The 19,771-nt window shown below is 42.9% G+C and overlaps 9 non-coding genes across 9 annotated transcripts; 4 read left to right on the top strand and 5 right to left on the bottom strand.

Moving 5' to 3' along the window:
- Positions 1 to 8,145: 8,145 nt before the first annotated feature.
- Positions 8,146 to 8,217, bottom strand: trnag-ucc (transfer RNA glycine (anticodon UCC)). The gene has a single exon. It is a non-coding gene; the product is annotated as a tRNA-Gly (tRNA).
- A 160-nt stretch (positions 8,218 to 8,377) lies between these two features.
- trnal-uag (transfer RNA leucine (anticodon UAG)) lies at positions 8,378 to 8,459 on the top strand. The gene has a single exon. It is a non-coding gene; the product is annotated as a tRNA-Leu (tRNA).
- Positions 8,460 to 8,639: 180 nt separating this feature from the next.
- trnas-aga (transfer RNA serine (anticodon AGA)) lies at positions 8,640 to 8,721 on the bottom strand. Its single transcript has one exon. It is a non-coding gene; the product is annotated as a tRNA-Ser (tRNA).
- A 1,359-nt stretch (positions 8,722 to 10,080) lies between these two features.
- trnag-ucc (transfer RNA glycine (anticodon UCC)) lies at positions 10,081 to 10,152 on the bottom strand. Its single transcript has one exon. It is a non-coding gene; the product is annotated as a tRNA-Gly (tRNA).
- A 160-nt stretch (positions 10,153 to 10,312) lies between these two features.
- trnal-uag (transfer RNA leucine (anticodon UAG)) lies at positions 10,313 to 10,394 on the top strand. Its single transcript has one exon. It is a non-coding gene; the product is annotated as a tRNA-Leu (tRNA).
- A 4,867-nt stretch (positions 10,395 to 15,261) lies between these two features.
- Positions 15,262 to 15,343, top strand: trnal-uag (transfer RNA leucine (anticodon UAG)). The gene has a single exon. It is a non-coding gene; the product is annotated as a tRNA-Leu (tRNA).
- Positions 15,344 to 15,523: 180 nt separating this feature from the next.
- trnas-aga (transfer RNA serine (anticodon AGA)) lies at positions 15,524 to 15,605 on the bottom strand. The gene has a single exon. It is a non-coding gene; the product is annotated as a tRNA-Ser (tRNA).
- A 2,621-nt stretch (positions 15,606 to 18,226) lies between these two features.
- Positions 18,227 to 18,308, top strand: trnal-uag (transfer RNA leucine (anticodon UAG)). The gene has a single exon. It is a non-coding gene; the product is annotated as a tRNA-Leu (tRNA).
- Positions 18,309 to 18,488: 180 nt separating this feature from the next.
- Positions 18,489 to 18,570, bottom strand: trnas-aga (transfer RNA serine (anticodon AGA)). The gene has a single exon. It is a non-coding gene; the product is annotated as a tRNA-Ser (tRNA).
- Between the last annotated feature and the right edge of the window lie 1,201 nt (positions 18,571 to 19,771).

The raw sequence follows: 19,771 nt of genomic DNA, 5'->3' as shown, positions 1-19,771 counted from the left end.
TTTCTTCTATAACGTAACACAGCGCCATCGGAACCTTTTCTTGTGCGTGTGTATGGGTTGTAGCCTTTTTTTCCTGCCGCCAAAAGTAGGAGGAGTTTTGAGGCCAAAGCGCATGCTTCTAAAGTTCAGAGGGATGGCAATGTCAATCAAGAGTCCGCAGTTGAATACTTATTTACTTTGCAAAGATCGATCGATCGATCGATCGAAAGAAATCAAAAGCCATAGGCTTAAAAATGGGGCACTGGCAAAGTAAACAAAATCCCATCACACACTTGAGCAGAAGAAGCCATTACTCTCAGGATTTAAATCTACGTGGGGAGACCCCAAAAGAACTCTTTGGCCTCATTAGTCATCCCTGTCAAGGCGTTGCTGAATAATCTCATGTGTTATAAACATCTTGGACTTAGGCTAAAATGCTATGCTGCACCTTACCACCCAAGTACGCTTGTAGTTTGGGAATTTTGTTCACTGACAATTGCCAGAAAACCTTTTTGATTCTGAAAATAGAGCTTTTTTAAACGTTTCTTCTATAACGTAACACAGCGCCATCGGAACCTTTTCTTGTGCGTGTGTATGGGTTGTAGCCTTTTTTTCCTGCCGCCAAAAGTAGGAGGAGTTTTGAGGCCAAAGCGCATGCTTCTAAAGTTCAGAGGGATGGCAATGTCAATCAAGAGTCCGCAGTTGAATACTTATTTACTTTGCAAAGATCGATCGATCGATCGATCGAAAGAAATCAAAAGCCATAGGCTTAAAAATGGGGCACTGGCAAAGTAAACAAAATCCCATCACACACTTGAGCAGAAGAAGCCATTACTCTCAGGATTTAAATCTACGTGGGGAGACCCCAAAAGAACTCTTTGGCCTCATTAGTCATCCCTGTCAAGGCGTTGCTGAATAATCTCATGTGTTATAAACATCTTGGACTTAGGCTAAAATGCTATGCTGCACCTTACCACCCAAGTACGCTTGTAGTTTGGGAATTTTGTTCACTGACAATTGCCAGAAAACCTTTTTGATTCTGAAAATAGAGCTTATTTAAACGTTTCTTCTATAACGTAACACAGCGCCATCGGAACCTTTTCTTGTGCGTGTGTATGGGTTGTAGCCTTTTTTTCCTGCCGCCAAAAGTAGGAGGAGTTTTGAGGCCAAAGCGCATGCTTCTAAAGTTCAGAGGGATGGCAATGTCAATCAAGAGTCCGCAGTTGAATACTTATTTACTTTGCAAAGATCGATCGATCGATCGATCGAAAGAAATCAAAAGCCATAGGCTTAAAAATGGGGCACTGGCAAAGTAAACAAAATCCCATCACACACTTGAGCAGAAGAAGCCATTACTCTCAGGATTTAAATCTACGTGGGGAGACCCCAAAAGAACTCTTTGGCCTCATTAGTCATCCCTGTCAAGGCGTTGCTGAATAATCTCATGTGTTATAAACATCTTGGACTTAGGCTAAAATGCTATGCTGCACCTTACCACCCAAGTACGCTTGTAGTTTGGGAATTTTGTTCACTGACAATTGCCAGAAAACCTTTTTGATTCTGAAAATAGAGCTTATTTAAACGTTTCTTCTATAACGTAACACAGCGCCATCGGAACCTTTTCTTGTGCGTGTGTATGGGTTGTAGCCTTTTTTTCCTGCCGCCAAAAGTAGGAGGAGTTTTGAGGCCAAAGCGCATGCTTCTAAAGTTCAGAGGGATGGCAATGTCAATCAAGAGTCCGCAGTTGAATACTTATTTACTTTGCAAAGATCGATCGATCGATCGATCGAAAGAAATCAAAAGCCATAGGCTTAAAAATGGGGCACTGGCAAAGTAAACAAAATCCCATCACACACTTGAGCAGAAGAAGCCATTACTCTCAGGATTTAAATATACGTGGGGAGACCCCAAAAGAACTCTTTGGCCTCATTAGTCATCCCTGTCAAGGCGTTGCTGAATAATCTCATGTGTTATAAACATCTTGGACTTAGGCTAAAATGCTATGCTGCACCTTACCACCCAGGTACGCTTGTAGTTTGGGAATTTTGTTCACTGACAATTGCCAGAAAACCTTTTTGATTCTGAAAATAGAGCTTATTTAAACGTTTCTTCTATAACGTAACACAGCGCCATCGGAACCTTTTCTTGTGCGTGTGTATGGGTTGTAGCCTTTTTTTCCTGCCGCCAAAAGTAGGAGGAGTTTTGAGGCCAAAGCGCATGCTTCTAAAGTTCAGAGGGATGGCAATGTCAATCAAGAGTCCGCAGTTGAATACTTATTTACTTTGCAAAGATCGATCGATCGATCGATCGAAAGAAATCAAAAGCCATAGGCTTAAAAATGGGGCACTGGCAAAGTAAACAAAATCCCATCACACACTTGAGCAGAAGAAGCCATTACTCTCAGGATTTAAATCTACGTGGGGAGACCCCAAAAGAACTCTTTGGCCTCATTAGTCATCCCTGTCAAGGCGTTGCTGAATAATCTCATGTGTTATAAACATCTTGGACTTAGGCTAAAATGCTATGCTGCACCTTACCACCCAAGTACGCTTGTAGTTTGGGAATTTTGTTCACTGACAATTGCCAGAAAACCTTTTTGATTCTGAAAATAGAGCTTTTTTAAACGTTTCTTCTATAACGTAACACAGCGCCATCGGAACCTTTTCTTGTGCGTGTGTATGGGTTGTAGCCTTTTTTTCCTGCCGCCAAAAGTAGGAGGAGTTTTGAGGCCAAAGCGCATGCTTCTAAAGTTCAGAGGGATGGCAATGTCAATCAAGAGTCCGCAGTTGAATACTTATTTACTTTGCAAAGATCGATCGATCGATCGAAAGAAATCAAAAGCCATAGGCTTAAAAATGGGGCACTGGCAAAGTAAACAAAATCCCATCACACACTTGAGCAGAAGAAGCCATTACTCTCAGGATTTAAATCTACGTGGGGAGACCCCAAAAGAACTCTTTGGCCTCATTAGTCATCCCTGTCAAGGCGTTGCTGAATAATCTCATGTGTTATAAACATCTTGGACTTAGGCTAAAATGCTATGCTGCACCTTACCACCCAAGTACGCTTGTAGTTTGGGAATTTTGTTCACTGACAATTGCCAGAAAACCTTTTTGATTCTGAAAATAGAGCTTATTTAAACGTTTCTTCTATAACGTAACACAGCGCCATCGGAACCTTTTCTTGTGCGTGTGTATGGGTTGTAGCCTTTTTTTCCTGCCGCCAAAAGTAGGAGGAGTTTTGAGGCCAAAGCGCATGCTTCTAAAGTTCAGAGGGATGGCAATGTCAATCAAGAGTCCGCAGTTGAATACTTATTTACTTTGCAAAGATCGATCGATCGATCGATCGAAAGAAATCAAAAGCCATAGGCTTAAAAATGGGGCACTGGCAAAGTAAACAAAATCCCATCACACACTTGAGCAGAAGAAGCCATTACTCTCAGGATTTAAATATACGTGGGGAGACCCCAAAAGAACTCTTTGGCCTCATTAGTCATCCCTGTCAAGGCGTTGCTGAATAATCTCATGTGTTATAAACATCTTGGACTTAGGCTAAAATGCTATGCTGCACCTTACCACCCAGGTACGCTTGTAGTTTGGGAATTTTGTTCACTGACAATTGCCAGAAAACCTTTTTGATTCTGAAAATAGAGCTTATTTAAACGTTTCTTCTATAACGTAACACAGCGCCATCGGAACCTTTTCTTGTGCGTGTGTATGGGTTGTAGCCTTTTTTTCCTGCCGCCAAAAGTAGGAGGAGTTTTGAGGCCAAAGCGCATGCTTCTAAAGTTCAGAGGGATGGCAATGTCAATCAAGAGTCCGCAGTTGAATACTTATTTACTTTGCAAAGATCGATCGATCGATCGATCGAAAGAAATCAAAAGCCATAGGCTTAAAAATGGGGCACTGGCAAAGTAAACAAAATCCCATCACACACTTGAGCAGAAGAAGCCATTACTCTCAGGATTTAAATCTACGTGGGGAGACCCCAAAAGAACTCTTTGGCCTCATTAGTCATCCCTGTCAAGGCGTTGCTGAATAATCTCATGTGTTATAAACATCTTGGACTTAGGCTAAAATGCTATGCTGCACCTTACCACCCAAGTACGCTTGTAGTTTGGGAATTTTGTTCACTGACAATTGCCAGAAAACCTTTTTGATTCTGAAAATAGAGCTTTTTTAAACGTTTCTTCTATAACGTAACACAGCGCCATCGGAACCTTTTCTTGTGCGTGTGTATGGGTTGTAGCCTTTTTTTCCTGCCGCCAAAAGTAGGAGGAGTTTTGAGGCCAAAGCGCATGCTTCTAAAGTTCAGAGGGATGGCAATGTCAATCAAGAGTCCGCAGTTGAATACTTATTTACTTTGCAAAGATCGATCGATCGATCGATCGAAAGAAATCAAAAGCCATAGGCTTAAAAATGGGGCACTGGCAAAGTAAACAAAATCCCATCACACACTTGAGCAGAAGAAGCCATTACTCTCAGGATTTAAATCTACGTGGGGAGACCCCAAAAGAACTCTTTGGCCTCATTAGTCATCCCTGTCAAGGCGTTGCTGAATAATCTCATGTGTTATAAACATCTTGGACTTAGGCTAAAATGCTATGCTGCACCTTACCACCCAAGTACGCTTGTAGTTTGGGAATTTTGTTCACTGACAATTGCCAGAAAACCTTTTTGATTCTGAAAATAGAGCTTATTTAAACGTTTCTTCTATAACGTAACACAGCGCCATCGGAACCTTTTCTTGTGCGTGTGTATGGGTTGTAGCCTTTTTTTCCTGCCGCCAAAAGTAGGAGGAGTTTTGAGGCCAAAGCGCATGCTTCTAAAGTTCAGAGGGATGGCAATGTCAATCAAGAGTCCGCAGTTGAATACTTATTTACTTTGCAAAGATCGATCGATCGATCGAAAGAAATCAAAAGCCATAGGCTTAAAAATGGGGCACTGGCAAAGTAAACAAAATCCCATCACACACTTGAGCAGAAGAAGCCATTACTCTCAGGATTTAAATCTACGTGGGGAGACCCCAAAAGAACTCTTTGGCCTCATTAGTCATCCCTGTCAAGGCGTTGCTGAATAATCTCATGTGTTATAAACATCTTGGACTTAGGCTAAAATGCTATGCTGCACCTTACCACCCAAGTACGCTTGTAGTTTGGGAATTTTGTTCACTGACAATTGCCAGAAAACCTTTTTGATTCTGAAAATAGAGCTTATTTAAACGTTTCTTCTATAACGTAACACAGCGCCATCGGAACCTTTTCTTGTGCGTGTGTATGGGTTGTAGCCTTTTTTTCCTGCCGCCAAAAGTAGGAGGAGTTTTGAGGCCAAAGCGCATGCTTCTAAAGTTCAGAGGGATGGCAATGTCAATCAAGAGTCCGCAGTTGAATACTTATTTACTTTGCAAAGATCGATCGATCGATCGATCGAAAGAAATCAAAAGCCATAGGCTTAAAAATGGGGCACTGGCAAAGTAAACAAAATCCCATCACACACTTGAGCAGAAGAAGCCATTACTCTCAGGATTTAAATATACGTGGGGAGACCCCAAAAGAACTCTTTGGCCTCATTAGTCATCCCTGTCAAGGCGTTGCTGAATAATCTCATGTGTTATAAACATCTTGGACTTAGGCTAAAATGCTATGCTGCACCTTACCACCCAGGTACGCTTGTAGTTTGGGAATTTTGTTCACTGACAATTGCCAGAAAACCTTTTTGATTCTGAAAATAGAGCTTATTTAAACGTTTCTTCTATAACGTAACACAGCGCCATCGGAACCTTTTCTTGTGCGTGTGTATGGGTTGTAGCCTTTTTTTCCTGCCGCCAAAAGTAGGAGGAGTTTTGAGGCCAAAGCGCATGCTTCTAAAGTTCAGAGGGATGGCAATGTCAATCAAGAGTCCGCAGTTGAATACTTATTTACTTTGCAAAGATCGATCGATCGATCGATCGAAAGAAATCAAAAGCCATAGGCTTAAAAATGGGGCACTGGCAAAGTAAACAAAATCCCATCACACACTTGAGCAGAAGAAGCCATTACTCTCAGGATTTAAATCTACGTGGGGAGACCCCAAAAGAACTCTTTGGCCTCATTAGTCATCCCTGTCAAGGCGTTGCTGAATAATCTCATGTGTTATAAACATCTTGGACTTAGGCTAAAATGCTATGCTGCACCTTACCACCCAAGTACGCTTGTAGTTTGGGAATTTTGTTCACTGACAATTGCCAGAAAACCTTTTTGATTCTGAAAATAGAGCTTTTTTAAACGTTTCTTCTATAACGTAACACAGCGCCATCGGAACCTTTTCTTGTGCGTGTGTATGGGTTGTAGCCTTTTTTTCCTGCCGCCAAAAGTAGGAGGAGTTTTGAGGCCAAAGCGCATGCTTCTAAAGTTCAGAGGGATGGCAATGTCAATCAAGAGTCCGCAGTTGAATACTTATTTACTTTGCAAAGATCGATCGATCGATCGATCGAAAGAAATCAAAAGCCATAGGCTTAAAAATGGGGCACTGGCAAAGTAAACAAAATCCCATCACACACTTGAGCAGAAGAAGCCATTACTCTCAGGATTTAAATCTACGTGGGGAGACCCCAAAAGAACTCTTTGGCCTCATTAGTCATCCCTGTCAAGGCGTTGCTGAATAATCTCATGTGTTATAAACATCTTGGACTTAGGCTAAAATGCTATGCTGCACCTTACCACCCAAGTACGCTTGTAGTTTGGGAATTTTGTTCACTGACAATTGCCAGAAAACCTTTTTGATTCTGAAAATAGAGCTTATTTAAACGTTTCTTCTATAACGTAACACAGCGCCATCGGAACCTTTTCTTGTGCGTGTGTATGGGTTGTAGCCTTTTTTTCCTGCCGCCAAAAGTAGGAGGAGTTTTGAGGCCAAAGCGCATGCTTCTAAAGTTCAGAGGGATGGCAATGTCAATCAAGAGTCCGCAGTTGAATACTTATTTACTTTGCAAAGATCGATCGATCGATCGATCGAAAGAAATCAAAAGCCATAGGCTTAAAAATGGGGCACTGGCAAAGTAAACAAAATCCCATCACACACTTGAGCAGAAGAAGCCATTACTCTCAGGATTTAAATATACGTGGGGAGACCCCAAAAGAACTCTTTGGCCTCATTAGTCATCCCTGTCAAGGCGTTGCTGAATAATCTCATGTGTTATAAACATCTTGGACTTAGGCTAAAATGCTATGCTGCACCTTACCACCCAGGTACGCTTGTAGTTTGGGAATTTTGTTCACTGACAATTGCCAGAAAACCTTTTTGATTCTGAAAATAGAGCTTATTTAAACGTTTCTTCTATAACGTAACACAGCGCCATCGGAACCTTTTCTTGTGCGTGTGTATGGGTTGTAGCCTTTTTTTCCTGCCGCCAAAAGTAGGAGGAGTTTTGAGGCCAAAGCGCATGCTTCTAAAGTTCAGAGGGATGGCAATGTCAATCAAGAGTCCGCAGTTGAATACTTATTTACTTTGCAAAGATCGATCGATCGATCGATCGAAAGAAATCAAAAGCCATAGGCTTAAAAATGGGGCACTGGCAAAGTAAACAAAATCCCATCACACACTTGAGCAGAAGAAGCCATTACTCTCAGGATTTAAATCTACGTGGGGAGACCCCAAAAGAACTCTTTGGCCTCATTAGTCATCCCTGTCAAGGCGTTGCTGAATAATCTCATGTGTTATAAACATCTTGGACTTAGGCTAAAATGCTATGCTGCACCTTACCACCCAAGTACGCTTGTAGTTTGGGAATTTTGTTCACTGACAATTGCCAGAAAACCTTTTTGATTCTGAAAATAGAGCTTATTTGAGCGTTTCTTCTATAACGTAACACAGCGCCATCGGACCAGACCACTCGGGCTGCCTCTGTGGCGCAACGGTAGCGCGTCTGACTCCAGATCAGAAAGTTGCGTGTTCAACTTCACGTCAGCGTCATGTACTTTGTTGATTCTTGTTATAGTGGGTGAACAGCATTCACTCATTCATGTTATGGGGCTGTTTCATACCTGTCACTCCGCAATCATGCGATCTGCCAAGAGGATTAGTTCAAATGCTCTAATACTCAACTGTTTGACAGTTTGGCCATTGCCCTCTGAGAGCTTTAGTTGTGAATGAAACTGCATATACACAAGTATAACTCAAAAGTACAGCATGCGATGGCCGAGAATCGAACCCGGGTCAACTGCTTGGAAGGCAGCTATGCTTACCACTATACCACCATCGCAAGGACACATGCTTTTGCAGTGCAGTGTCGCAAATCGGCGCCTGTAATTGATATCAAAAGTTCCATGCACACGGAACATGGTTTGAAGATAATTACTATCATAGAAACGCCTTTTTTTGCACGGTTTCGCTGGTCGCATTTCTTGTCCAACTGAGCAACAGGTAGCGTGGCCGAGTGGTCTAAGGCGCAGGATTTAGGCTCCAGTCTCTTCGGAGGCGTGGGTTCAAATTCCACCGCTGCCAGTTCTCATGCCGAACGTCAAGAGCAGGGCTGTGTGATGTCTGTCGGCAGCGCTTCCGTTTGAGTTTAGCTTTCATAAAATACATATTCTAAATCTGGCCCTGGTCAAGAGCTAACAAGGGATTCTTTACTTCCGCCAAATGGCCTGCCAGCAGGGGCCCATACGGGAACAACATGAACCACGTTGTTGGCAGGATTCGAACCTGCGCGGGAAATTCCCAATGGTTTTCTAGTCCATCGCCTTAACCACTCGGCCACAACAACTCATTAGATGCTTACGGGAACCTTTTCTTGTGCGTGTGTATGGGTTGTAGCCTTTTTTTCCTGCCGCCAAAAGTAGGAGGAGTTTTGAGGCCAAAGCGCATGCTTCTAAAGTTCAGAGGGATGGCAATGTCAATCAAGAGTCCGCAGTTGAATACTTATTTACTTTGCAAAGATCGATCGATCGATCGAAAGAAATCAAAAGCCATAGGCTTAAAAATGGGGCACTGGCAAAGTAAACAAAATCCCATCACACACTTGAGCAGAAGAAGCCATTACTCTCAGGATTTAAATCTACGTGGGGAGACCCCAAAAGAACTCTTTGGCCTCATTAGTCATCCCTGTCAAGGCGTTGCTGAATAATCTCATGTGTTATAAACATCTTGGACTTAGGCTAAAATGCTATGCTGTACCTTACCACCCAAGTACGCTTGTAGTTTGGGAATTTTGTTCACTGACAATTGCCAGAAAACCTTTTTGATTCTGAAAATAGAGCTTATTTAAACGTTTCTTCTATAACGTAACACAGCGCCATCGGAACCTTTTCTTGTGCGTGTGTATGGGTTGTAGCCTTTTTTTCCTGCCGCCAAAAGTAGGAGGAGTTTTGAGGCCAAAGCGCATGCTTCTAAAGTTCAGAGGGATGGCAATGTCAATCAAGAGTCCGCAGTTGAATACTTATTTACTTTGCAAAGATCGATCGATCGATCGAAAGAAATCAAAAGCCATAGGCTTAAAAATGGGGCACTGGCAAAGTAAACAAAATCCCATCACACACTTGAGCAGAAGAAGCCATTACTCTCAGGATTTAAATCTACGTGGGGAGACCCCAAAAGAACTCTTTGGCCTCATTAGTCATCCCTGTCAAGGCGTTGCTGAATAATCTCATGTGTTATAAACATCTTGGACTTAGGCTAAAATGCTATGCTGCACCTTACCACCCAAGTACGCTTGTAGTTTGGGAATTTTGTTCACTGACAATTGCCAGAAAACCTTTTTGATTCTGAAAATAGAGCTTATTTGAGCGTTTCTTCTATAACGTAACACAGCGCCATCGGACCGGACCACTCGGGCTGCCTCTGTGGCGCAACGGTAGCGCGTCTGACTCCAGATCAGAAAGTTGCGTGTTCAACTTCACGTCAGCGTCATGTACTTTGTTGATTCTTGTTATAGTGGGTGAACAGCATTCACTCATTCATGTTATGGGGCTGTTTCATACCTGTCACTCCGCAATCATGCGATCTGCCAAGAGGATTAGTTCAAATGCTCTAATACTCAACTGTTTGACAGTTTGGCCATTGCCCTCTGAGAGCTTTAGTTGTGAATGAAACTGCATATACACAAGTATAACTCAAAAGTACAGCATGCGATGGCCGAGAATCGAACCCGGGTCAACTGCTTGGAAGGCAGCTATGCTTACCACTATACCACCATCGCAAGGACACATGCTTTCGCAGTGCAGTGTCGCAAATCGGCGCCTGTAATTGATATCGAAAGTTCCATGCACACGGAACATGGTTTGAAGATAATTACTATCATAGAAACGCCTTTTTTTGCACGGTTTCGCTGGTCGCATTTCTTGTCCAACTGAGCAACAGGTAGCGTGGCCGAGTGGTCTAAGGCGCAGGATTTAGGCTCCAGTCTCTTCGGAGGCGTGGGTTCAAATTCCACCGCTGCCAGTTCTCATGCCGAACGTCAAGAGCAGGGCTGTGTGATGTCTGTCGGCAGCGCTTCCGTTTGAGTTTAGCTTTCATAAAATACATATTCTAAATCTGGCCCGGGTCAAGAGCCAACAAGGGATTCTTTACTTCCGCCAAATGGCCTGCCAGCAGGGGCCCGTACGGGAACACCATGAACCACGTTGTTGGCAGGAACGGGAACCTTTTCTTGTGCGTGTGTATGGGTTGTAGCCTTTTTTTCCTGCCGCTAAAAGTAGGAGGAGTTTTGAGGCCAAAGCGCATGCTTCTAAAGTTCAGAGGGATGGCAATGTCAATCAAGAGTCCGCAGTTGAATACTTATTTACTTTGCAAAGATCGATCGATCGATCGAAAGAAATCAAAAGCCATAGGCTTAAAAATGGGGCACTGGCAAAGTAAACAAAATCCCATCACACACTTGAGCAGAAGAAGCCATTACTCTCAGGATTTAAATCTACGTGGGGAGACCCCAAAAGAACTCTTTGGCCTCATTAGTCATCCCTGTCAAGGCGTTGCTGAATAATCTCATGTGTTATAAACATCTTGGACTTAGGCTAAAATGCTATGCTGTACCTTACCACCCAAGTACGCTTGTAGTTTGGGAATTTTGTTCACTGACAATTGCCAGAAAACCTTTTTGATTCTGAAAATAGAGCTTATTTAAACGTTTCTTCTATAACGTAACACAGCGCCATCGGAACCTTTTCTTGTGCGTGTGTATGGGTTGTAGCCTTTTTTTCCTGCCGCCAAAAGTAGGAGGAGTTTTGAGGCCAAAGCGCATGCTTCTAAAGTTCAGAGGGATGGCAATGTCAATCAAGAGTCCGCAGTTGAATACTTATTTACTTTGCAAAGATCGATCGATCGATCGAAAGAAATCAAAAGCCATTGGCTTAAAAATGGGGCACTGGCAAAGTAAACAAAATCCCATCACACACTTGAGCAGAAGAAGCCATTACTCTCAGGATTTAAATCTACGTGGGGAGACCCCAAAAGAACTCTTTGGCCTCATTAGTCATCCCTGTCAAGGCGTTGCTGAATAATCTCATGTGTTATAAACATCTTGGACTTAGGCTAAAATGCTATGCTGCACCTTACCACCCAAGTACGCTTGTAGTTTGGGAATTTTGTTCACTGACAATTGCCAGAAAACCTTTTTGATTCTGAAAATAGAGCTTATTTAAACGTTTCTTCTATAACGTAACACAGCGCCATCGGAACCTTTTCTTGTGCGTGTGTATGGGTTGTAGCCTTTTTTTCCTGCCGCCAAAAGTAGGAGGAGTTTTGAGGCCAAAGCGCATGCTTCTAAAGTTCAGAGGGATGGCAATGTCAATCAAGAGTCCGCAGTTGAATACTTATTTACTTTGCAAAGATCGATCGATCGAAAGAAATCAAAAGCCATAGGCTTAAAAATGGGGCACTGGCAAAGTAAACAAAATCCCATCACACACTTGAGCAGAAGAAGCCATTACTCTCAGGATTTAAATCTACGTGGGGAGACCCCAAAAGAACTCTTTGGCCTCATTAGTCATCCCTGTCAAGGCGTTGCTGAATAATCTCATGTGTTATAAACATCTTGGACTTAGGCTAAAATGCTATGCTGCACCTTACCACCCAAGTACGCTTGTAGTTTGGGAATTTTGTTCACTGACAATTGCCAGAAAACCTTTTTGATTCTGAAAATAGAGCTTATTTAAACGTTTCTTCTATAACGTAACACAGCGCCATCGGAACCTTTTCTTGTGCGTGTGTATGGGTTGTAGCCTTTTTTTCCTGCCGCCAAAAGTAGGAGGAGTTTTGAGGCCAAAGCGCATGCTTCTAAAGTTCAGAGGGATGGCAATGTCAATCAAGAGTCCGCAGTTGAATACTTATTTACTTTGCAAAGATCGATCAATCGATTGATCGAAAAAAATCAAAAGCCATAGGCTTAAAAATGGGGCACTGGCAAAGTAAACAAAATCCCATCACACACTTGAGCAGAAGAAGCCATTACTCTCAGGATTTAAATCTACGTGGGGAGACCCCAAAAGAACTCTTTGGCCTCATTAGTCATCCCTGTCAAGGCGTTGCTGAATAATCTCATGTGTTATAAACATCTTGGACTTAGGCTAAAATGCTATGCTGCACCTTACCACCCAAGTACGCTTGTAGTTTGGGAATTTTGTTCACTGACAATTGCCAGAAAACCTTTTTGATTCTGAAAATAGAGCTTATTTAAACGTTTCTTCTATAACGTAACACAGCGCCATCGGAACCTTTTCTTGTGCGTGTGTATGGGTTGTAGCCTTTTTTTCCTGCCGCCAAAAGTAGGAGGAGTTTTGAGGCCAAAGCGCATGCTTCTAAAGTTCAGAGGGATGGCAATGTCAATCAAGAGTCCGCAGTTGAATACTTATTTACTTTGCAAAGATCGATCGATCGATCGAAAGAAATCAAAAGCCATTGGCTTAAAAATGGGGCACTGGCAAAGTAAACAAAATCCCATCACACACTTGAGCAGAAGAAGCCATTACTCTCAGGATTTAAATCTACGTGGGGAGACCCCAAAAGAACTCTTTGGCCTCATTAGTCATCCCTGTCAAGGCGTTGCTGAATAATCTCATGTGTTATAAACATCTTGGACTTAGGCTAAAATGCTATGCTGCACCTTACCACCCAAGTACGCTTGTAGTTTGGGAATTTTGTTCACTGACAATTGCCAGAAAACCTTTTTGATTCTGAAAATAGAGCTTATTTAAACGTTTCTTCTATAACGTAACACAGCGCCATCGGAACCTTTTCTTGTGCGTGTGTATGGGTTGTAGCCTTTTTTTCCTGCCGCCAAAAGTAGGAGGAGTTTTGAGGCCAAAGCGCATGCTTCTAAAGTTCAGAGGGATGGCAATGTCAATCAAGAGTCCGCAGTTGAATACTTGTTTACTTTGCAAAGATCGATCGATCGAAAGAAATCAAAAGCCATAGGCTTAAAAATGGGGCACTGGCAAAGTAAACAAAATCCCATCACACACTTGAGCAGAAGAAGCCATTACTCTCAGGATTTAAATCTACGTGGGGAGACCCCAAAAGAACTCTTTGGCCTCATTAGTCATCCCTGTCAAGGCGTTGCTGAATAATCTCATGTGTTATAAACATCTTGGACTTAGGCTAAAATGCTATGCTGCACCTTACCACCCAAGTACGCTTGTAGTTTGGGAATTTTGTTCACTGACAATTGCCAGAAAACCTTTTTGATTCTGAAAATAGAGCTTATTTAAACGTTTCTTCTATAACGTAACACAGCGCCATCGGAACCTTTTCTTGTGCGTGTGTATGGGTTGTAGCCTTTTTTTCCTGCCGCCAAAAGTAGGAGGAGTTTTGAGGCCAAAGCGCATGCTTCTAAAGTTCAGAGGGATGGCAATGTCAATCAAGAGTCCGCAGTTGAATACTTATTTACTTTGGAAAGATCGATCAATCGATTGATCGAAAAAAATCAAAAGCCATAGGCTTAAAAATGGGGCACTGGCAAAGTAAACAAAATCCCATCACACACTTGAGCAGAAGAAGCCATTACTCTCAGGATTTAAATCTACGTGGGGAGACCCCAAAAGAACTCTTTGGCCTCATTAGTCATCCCTGTCAAGGCGTTGCTGAATAATCTCATGTGTTATAAACATCTTGGACTTAGGCTAAAATGCTATGCTGCACCTTACCACCCAAGTACGCTTGTAGTTTGGGAATTTTGTTCACTGACAATTGCCAGAAAACCTTTTTGATTCTGAAAATAGAGCTTATTTAAACGTTTCTTCTATAACGTAACACAGCGCCATCGGAACCTTTTCTTGTGCGTGTGTATGGGTTGTAGCCTTTTTTTCCTGCCGCCAAAAGTAGGAGGAGTTTTGAGGCCAAAGCGCATGCTTCTAAAGTTCAGAGGGATGGCAATGTCAATCAAGAGTCCGCAGTTGAATACTTATTTACTTTGCAAAGATCGATCGATCGATCGAAAGAAATCAGAAGCCATAGGCTTAAAAATGGGGCACTGGCAAAGTAAACAAAATCCCATCACACACTTGAGCAGAAGAAGCCATTACTCTCAGGATTTAAATCTACGTGGGGAGACCCCAAAAGAACTCTTTGGCCTCATTAGTCATCCCTGTCAAGGCGTTGCTGAATAATCTCATGTGTTATAAACATCTTGGACTTAGGCTAAAATGCTATGCAGCACCTTACCACCCAAGTACGCTTGTAGTTTTGGAATTTTGTTCACTGACAATTGCCAGAAAACCTTTTTGATTCCTAAAATAGAGCTTATTTAAACGTTTCTTCTATAACGTAACACAGCGCCATCGGACCGGACCACTCGGGCTGCCTCTGTGGCGCAACGGTAGCGCGTCTGACTCCAGATCAGAAAGTTGCGTGTTCAACTTCACGTCAGCGTCATGTACTTTCTTGTTATAGTGGGTGAACAGCATTCACTAATTCATGTTATGGGGCTGTTTCATACCTGTCACTCCGCAATCATGCGATCTGCCAAGAGGATTAGTTCAAATGCTCTAATACTCAACTGTTTGACAGTTTGGCCATTGCCCTCTGAGAGCTTTAGTTGTGAATGAAACTGCATATACACATGTATAACTCAAAAGTACAGCATGCGATGGCCGAGAATCAAACCCAGGTCAACTGCTTGGAAGGCAGCTATGCTTACCACTATACCACCATCGCAACGACACATGCTTTCGCAGTGCAGTGTCGCAAATCGGCGCCTGTAATTGATATCTAAAGTTCCATGCACACGGAACATGGTTTGAACATAATTACTATCATAGAAACGCCTTTTTTTGCACGGTTTCGCTGGTCGCATTTCTTGTCAAACTGAGCAACAGGTAGCGTGGCCGAGTGGTCTAAGGCGCAGGATTTAGGCTCCAGTCTCTTCGGAGGCGTGGGTTCAAATTCCACCGCTGCCAGTTCTCATGCCGAACGTCAAGAGCAGGGCTGTGTGATGTCTGTCGGCAGCGCTTCCGTTTGAGTTTAGCTTTCATAAAATACATATTCTAAATCTGGCCCTGGTCAAAAGCCAACCAGGGATTCTTTACTTCCGCCAAATGGCCTGCCAGCAGGGGCCCGTACGGGAACAACATAAACCGCGTTGTTGGCAGGATTCGAACCTGCGCCGGAAATTCCCAATGGATTTCTAGTCCATCGCCTTAACCACTCGGCCACAACAACTCATTAGCTGCTTCAGGAACCTTTTCTTGTGCGTGTGTATGGGTTGTAGCCTTTTTTTCCTGCCGCCAAAAGTAGGAGGAGTTTTGAGGCCAAAGCGCATGCTTCTAAAGTTCAGAGGGATGGCAATGTCAATCAAGAGTCCGCAGTTGAATACTTATTTACTTTGCAAAGATCGATCGATCGATCGAAAGAAATCAAAAGCCATTGGCTTAAAAATGGGGCACTGGCAAAGTAAACAAAATCCCATCACACACTTGAGCAGAAGAAGCCATTACTCTCAGGATTTAAATCTACGTGGGGAGACCCCAAAAGAACTCTTTGGCCTCATTAGTCATCCCTGTCAAGGCGTTGCTGAATAATCTCATGTGTTATAAACATCTTGGACTTAGGCTAAAATGCTATGCTGCACCTTACCACCCAAGTACGCTTGTAGTTTGGGAATTTTGTTCACTGACAATTGCCAGAAAACCTTTTTGATTCTGAAAATAGAGCTTATTTAAACGTTTCTTCTATAACGTAACACAGCGCCATCGGAACCTTTTCTTGTGCGTGTGTATGGGTTGTAGCCTTTTTTTCCTGCCGCCAAAAGTAGGAGGAGTTTTGAGGCCAAAGCGCATGCTTCTAAAGTTCAGAGGGATGGCAATGTCAATCAAGAGTCCGCAGTTGAATACTTGTTTACTTTGCAAAGATCGATCGATCGAAAGAAATCAAAAGCCATAGGCTTAAAAATGGGGCACTGGCAAAGTAAACAAAATCCCATCACACACTTGAGCAGAAGAAGCCATTACTCTCAGGATTTAAATCTACGTGGGGAGACCCCAAAAGAACTCTTTGGCCTCATTAGTCATCCCTGTCAAGGCGTTGCTGAATAATCTCATGTGTTATAAACATCTTGGACTTAGGCTAAAATGCTATGCTGCACCTTACCACCCAAGTACGCTTGTAGTTTGGGAATTTTGTTCACTGACAATTGCCAGAAAACCTTTTTGATTCTGAAAATAGAGCTTATTTAAACGTTTCTTCTATAACGTAACACAGCGCCATCGGAACCTTTTCTTGTGCGTGTGTATGGGTTGTAGCCTTTTTTTCCTGCCGCCAAAAGTAGGAGGAGTTTTGAGGCCAAAGCGCATGCTTCTAAAGTTCAGAGGGATGGCAATGTCAATCAAGAGTCCGCAGTTGAATACTTATTTACATTGGAAAGATCGATCAATCGATTGATCGAAAAAAATCAAAAGCCATAGGCTTAAAAATGGGGCACTGGCAAAGTAAACAAAATCCCATCACACACTTGAGCAGAAGAAGCCATTACTCTCAGGATTTAAATCTACGTGGGGAGACCCCAAAAGAACTCTTTGGCCTCATTAGTCATCCCTGTCAAGGCGTTGCTGAATAATCTCATGTGTTATAAACATCTTGGACTTAGGCTAAAATGCTATGCTGCACCTTACCACCCAAGTACGCTTGTAGTTTGGGAATTTTGTTCACTGACAATTGCCAGAAAACCTTTTTGATTCTGAAAATAGAGCTTATTTAAACGTTTCTTCTATAACGTAACACAGCGCCATCGGAACCTTTTCTTGTGCGTGTGTATGGGTTGTAGCCTTTTTTTCCTGCCGCCAAAAGTAGGAGGAGTTTTGAGGCCAAAGCGCATGCTTCTAAAGTTCAGAGGGATGGCAATGTCAATCAAGAGTCCGCAGTTGAATACTTATTTACTTTGCAAAGATCGATCGATCGATCGATCGAAAGAAATCAAAAGCCATAGGCTTAAAAATGGGGCACTGGCAAAGTAAACAAAATCCCATCACACACTTGAGCAGAAGAAGCCATTACTCTCAGGATTTAAATCTACGTGGGGAGACCCCAAAAGAACTCTTTGGCCTCATTAGTCATCCCTGTCAAGGCGTTGCTGAATAATCTCATGTGTTATAAACATCTTGGACTTAGGCTAAAATGCTATGCAGCACCTTACCACCCAAGTACGCTTGTAGTTTTGGAATTTTGTTCACTGACAATTGCCAGAAAACCTTTTTGATTCCTAAAATAGAGCTTATTTAAACGTTTCTTCTATAACGTAACACAGCGCCATCGGACCGGACCACTCGGGCTGCCTCTGTGGCGCAACGGTAGCGCGTCTGACTCCAGATCAGAAAGTTGCGTGTTCAACTTCACGTCAGCGTCATGTACTTTCTTGTTATAGTGGGTGAACAGCATTCACTAATTCATGTTATGGGGCTGTTTCATACCTGTCACTCCGCAATCATGCGATCTGCCAAGAGGATTAGTTCAAATGCTCTAATACTCAACTGTTTGACAGTTTGGCCATTGCCCTCTGAGAGCTTTAGTTGTGAATGAAACTGCATATACACATGTATAACTCAAAAGTACAGCATGCGATGGCCGAGAATCAAACCCAGGTCAACTGCTTGGAAGGCAGCTATGCTTACCACTATACCACCATCGCAACGACACATGCTTTCGCAGTGCAGTGTCGCAAATCGGCGCCTGTAATTGATATCTAAAGTTCCATGCACACGGAACATGGTTTGAACATAATTACTATCATAGAAACGCCTTTTTTTGCACGGTTTCGCTGGTCGCATTTATTGTCAAACTGAGCAACAGGTAGCGTGGCCGAGTGGTCTAAGGCGCAGGATTTAGGCTCCAGTCTCTTCGGAGGCGTGGGTTCAAATTCCACCGCTGCCAGTTCTCATGCCGAACGTCAAGAGCAGGGCTGTGTGATGTCTGTCGGCAGCGCTTCCGTTTGAGTTTAGCTTTCATAAAATACATATTCTAAATCTGGCCCTGGTACAAAACCAACCAGGGATTCTTTACTTCCGCCAAATGGCCTGCCAGCAGGGGCCCGTACGGGAACAACATAAACCGCGTTGTTGGCAGGATTCGAACCTGCGCCGGAAATTCCCAATGGATTTCTAGTCCATCGCCTTAACCACTCGGCCACAACAACTCATTAGCTGCTTCAGGAACCTTTTCTTGTGCGTGTGTATGGGTTGTAGCCTTTTTTTCCTGCCGCCAAAAGTAGGAGGAGTTTTGAGGCCAAAGCGCATGCTTCTAAAGTTCAGAGGGATGGCAATGTCAATCAAGAGTCCGCAGTTGAATACTTATTTACTTTGCAAAGATCGATCGATCGATCGATCGAAAGAAATCAAAAGCCGTAGGCTTAAAAATGGGGCACTGGCAAAGTAAACAAAATCCCATCACACACTTGAGCAGAAGAAGCCATTACTCTCAGGATTTAAATCTACGTGGGGAGACCCCAAAAGAACTCTTTGGCCTCATTAGTCATCCCTGTCAAGGCGTTGCTGAATAATCTCATGTGTTATAAACATCTTGGACTTAGGCTAAAATGCTATGCTGCACCTTACCACCCAAGTACGCTTGTAGTTTGGGAATTTTGTTCACTGACAATTGCCAGAAAACCTTTTTGATTCTGAAAATAGAGCTTATTTAAACGTTTCTTCTATAACGTAACACAGCGCCATCGGAACCTTTTCTTGTGCGTGTGTATGGGTTGTAGCCTTTTTTTCCTGCCGCCAAAAGTAGGAGGAGTTTTGAGGCCAAAGCGCATGCTTCTAAAGTTCAGAGGGATGGCAATGTCAATCAAGAGTCCGCAGTTGAATACTTGTTTACTTTGCAAAGATCGATCGATCGAAAGAAATCAAAAGCCATAGGCTTAAAAATGGGGCACTGGCAAAGTAAACAAAATCCCATCACACACTTGAGCAGAAGAAGCCATTACTCTCAGGATTTAAATCTACGTGGGGAGACCCCAAAAGAACTCTTTGGCCTCATTAGTCATCCCTGTCAAGGCGTTGCTGAATAATCTCATGTGTTATAAACATCTTGGACTTAGGCTAAAATGCTATGCTGCACCTTACCACCCAAGTACGCTTGTAGTTTGGGAATTTTGTTCACTGACAATTGCCAGAAAACCTTTTTGATTCTGAAAATAGAGCTTATTTAAACGTTTCTTCTATAACGTAACACAGCGCCATCGGAACCTTTTCTTGTGCGTGTGTATGGGTTGTAGCCTTTTTTTCCTGCCGCCAAAAGTAGGAGGAGTTTTGAGGCCAAAGCGCATGCTTCTAAAGTTCAGAGGGATGGCAATGTCAATCAAGAGTCCGCAGTTGAATACTTATTTACTTTGG

The sequence above is a fragment of the Eucyclogobius newberryi genome, unplaced genomic scaffold (assembly GCF_026437365.1).
Source record: "Eucyclogobius newberryi isolate DKJ021-1_F unplaced genomic scaffold, fEucNew1.0.hap1 SCAF_36, whole genome shotgun sequence".
Lineage (NCBI taxonomy): Eukaryota > Metazoa > Chordata > Actinopteri > Gobiiformes > Gobiidae > Eucyclogobius > Eucyclogobius newberryi.
Note: the sequence above shows the minus strand (reverse complement) of the source record. Positions and strands in the feature narration are given on the sequence as shown.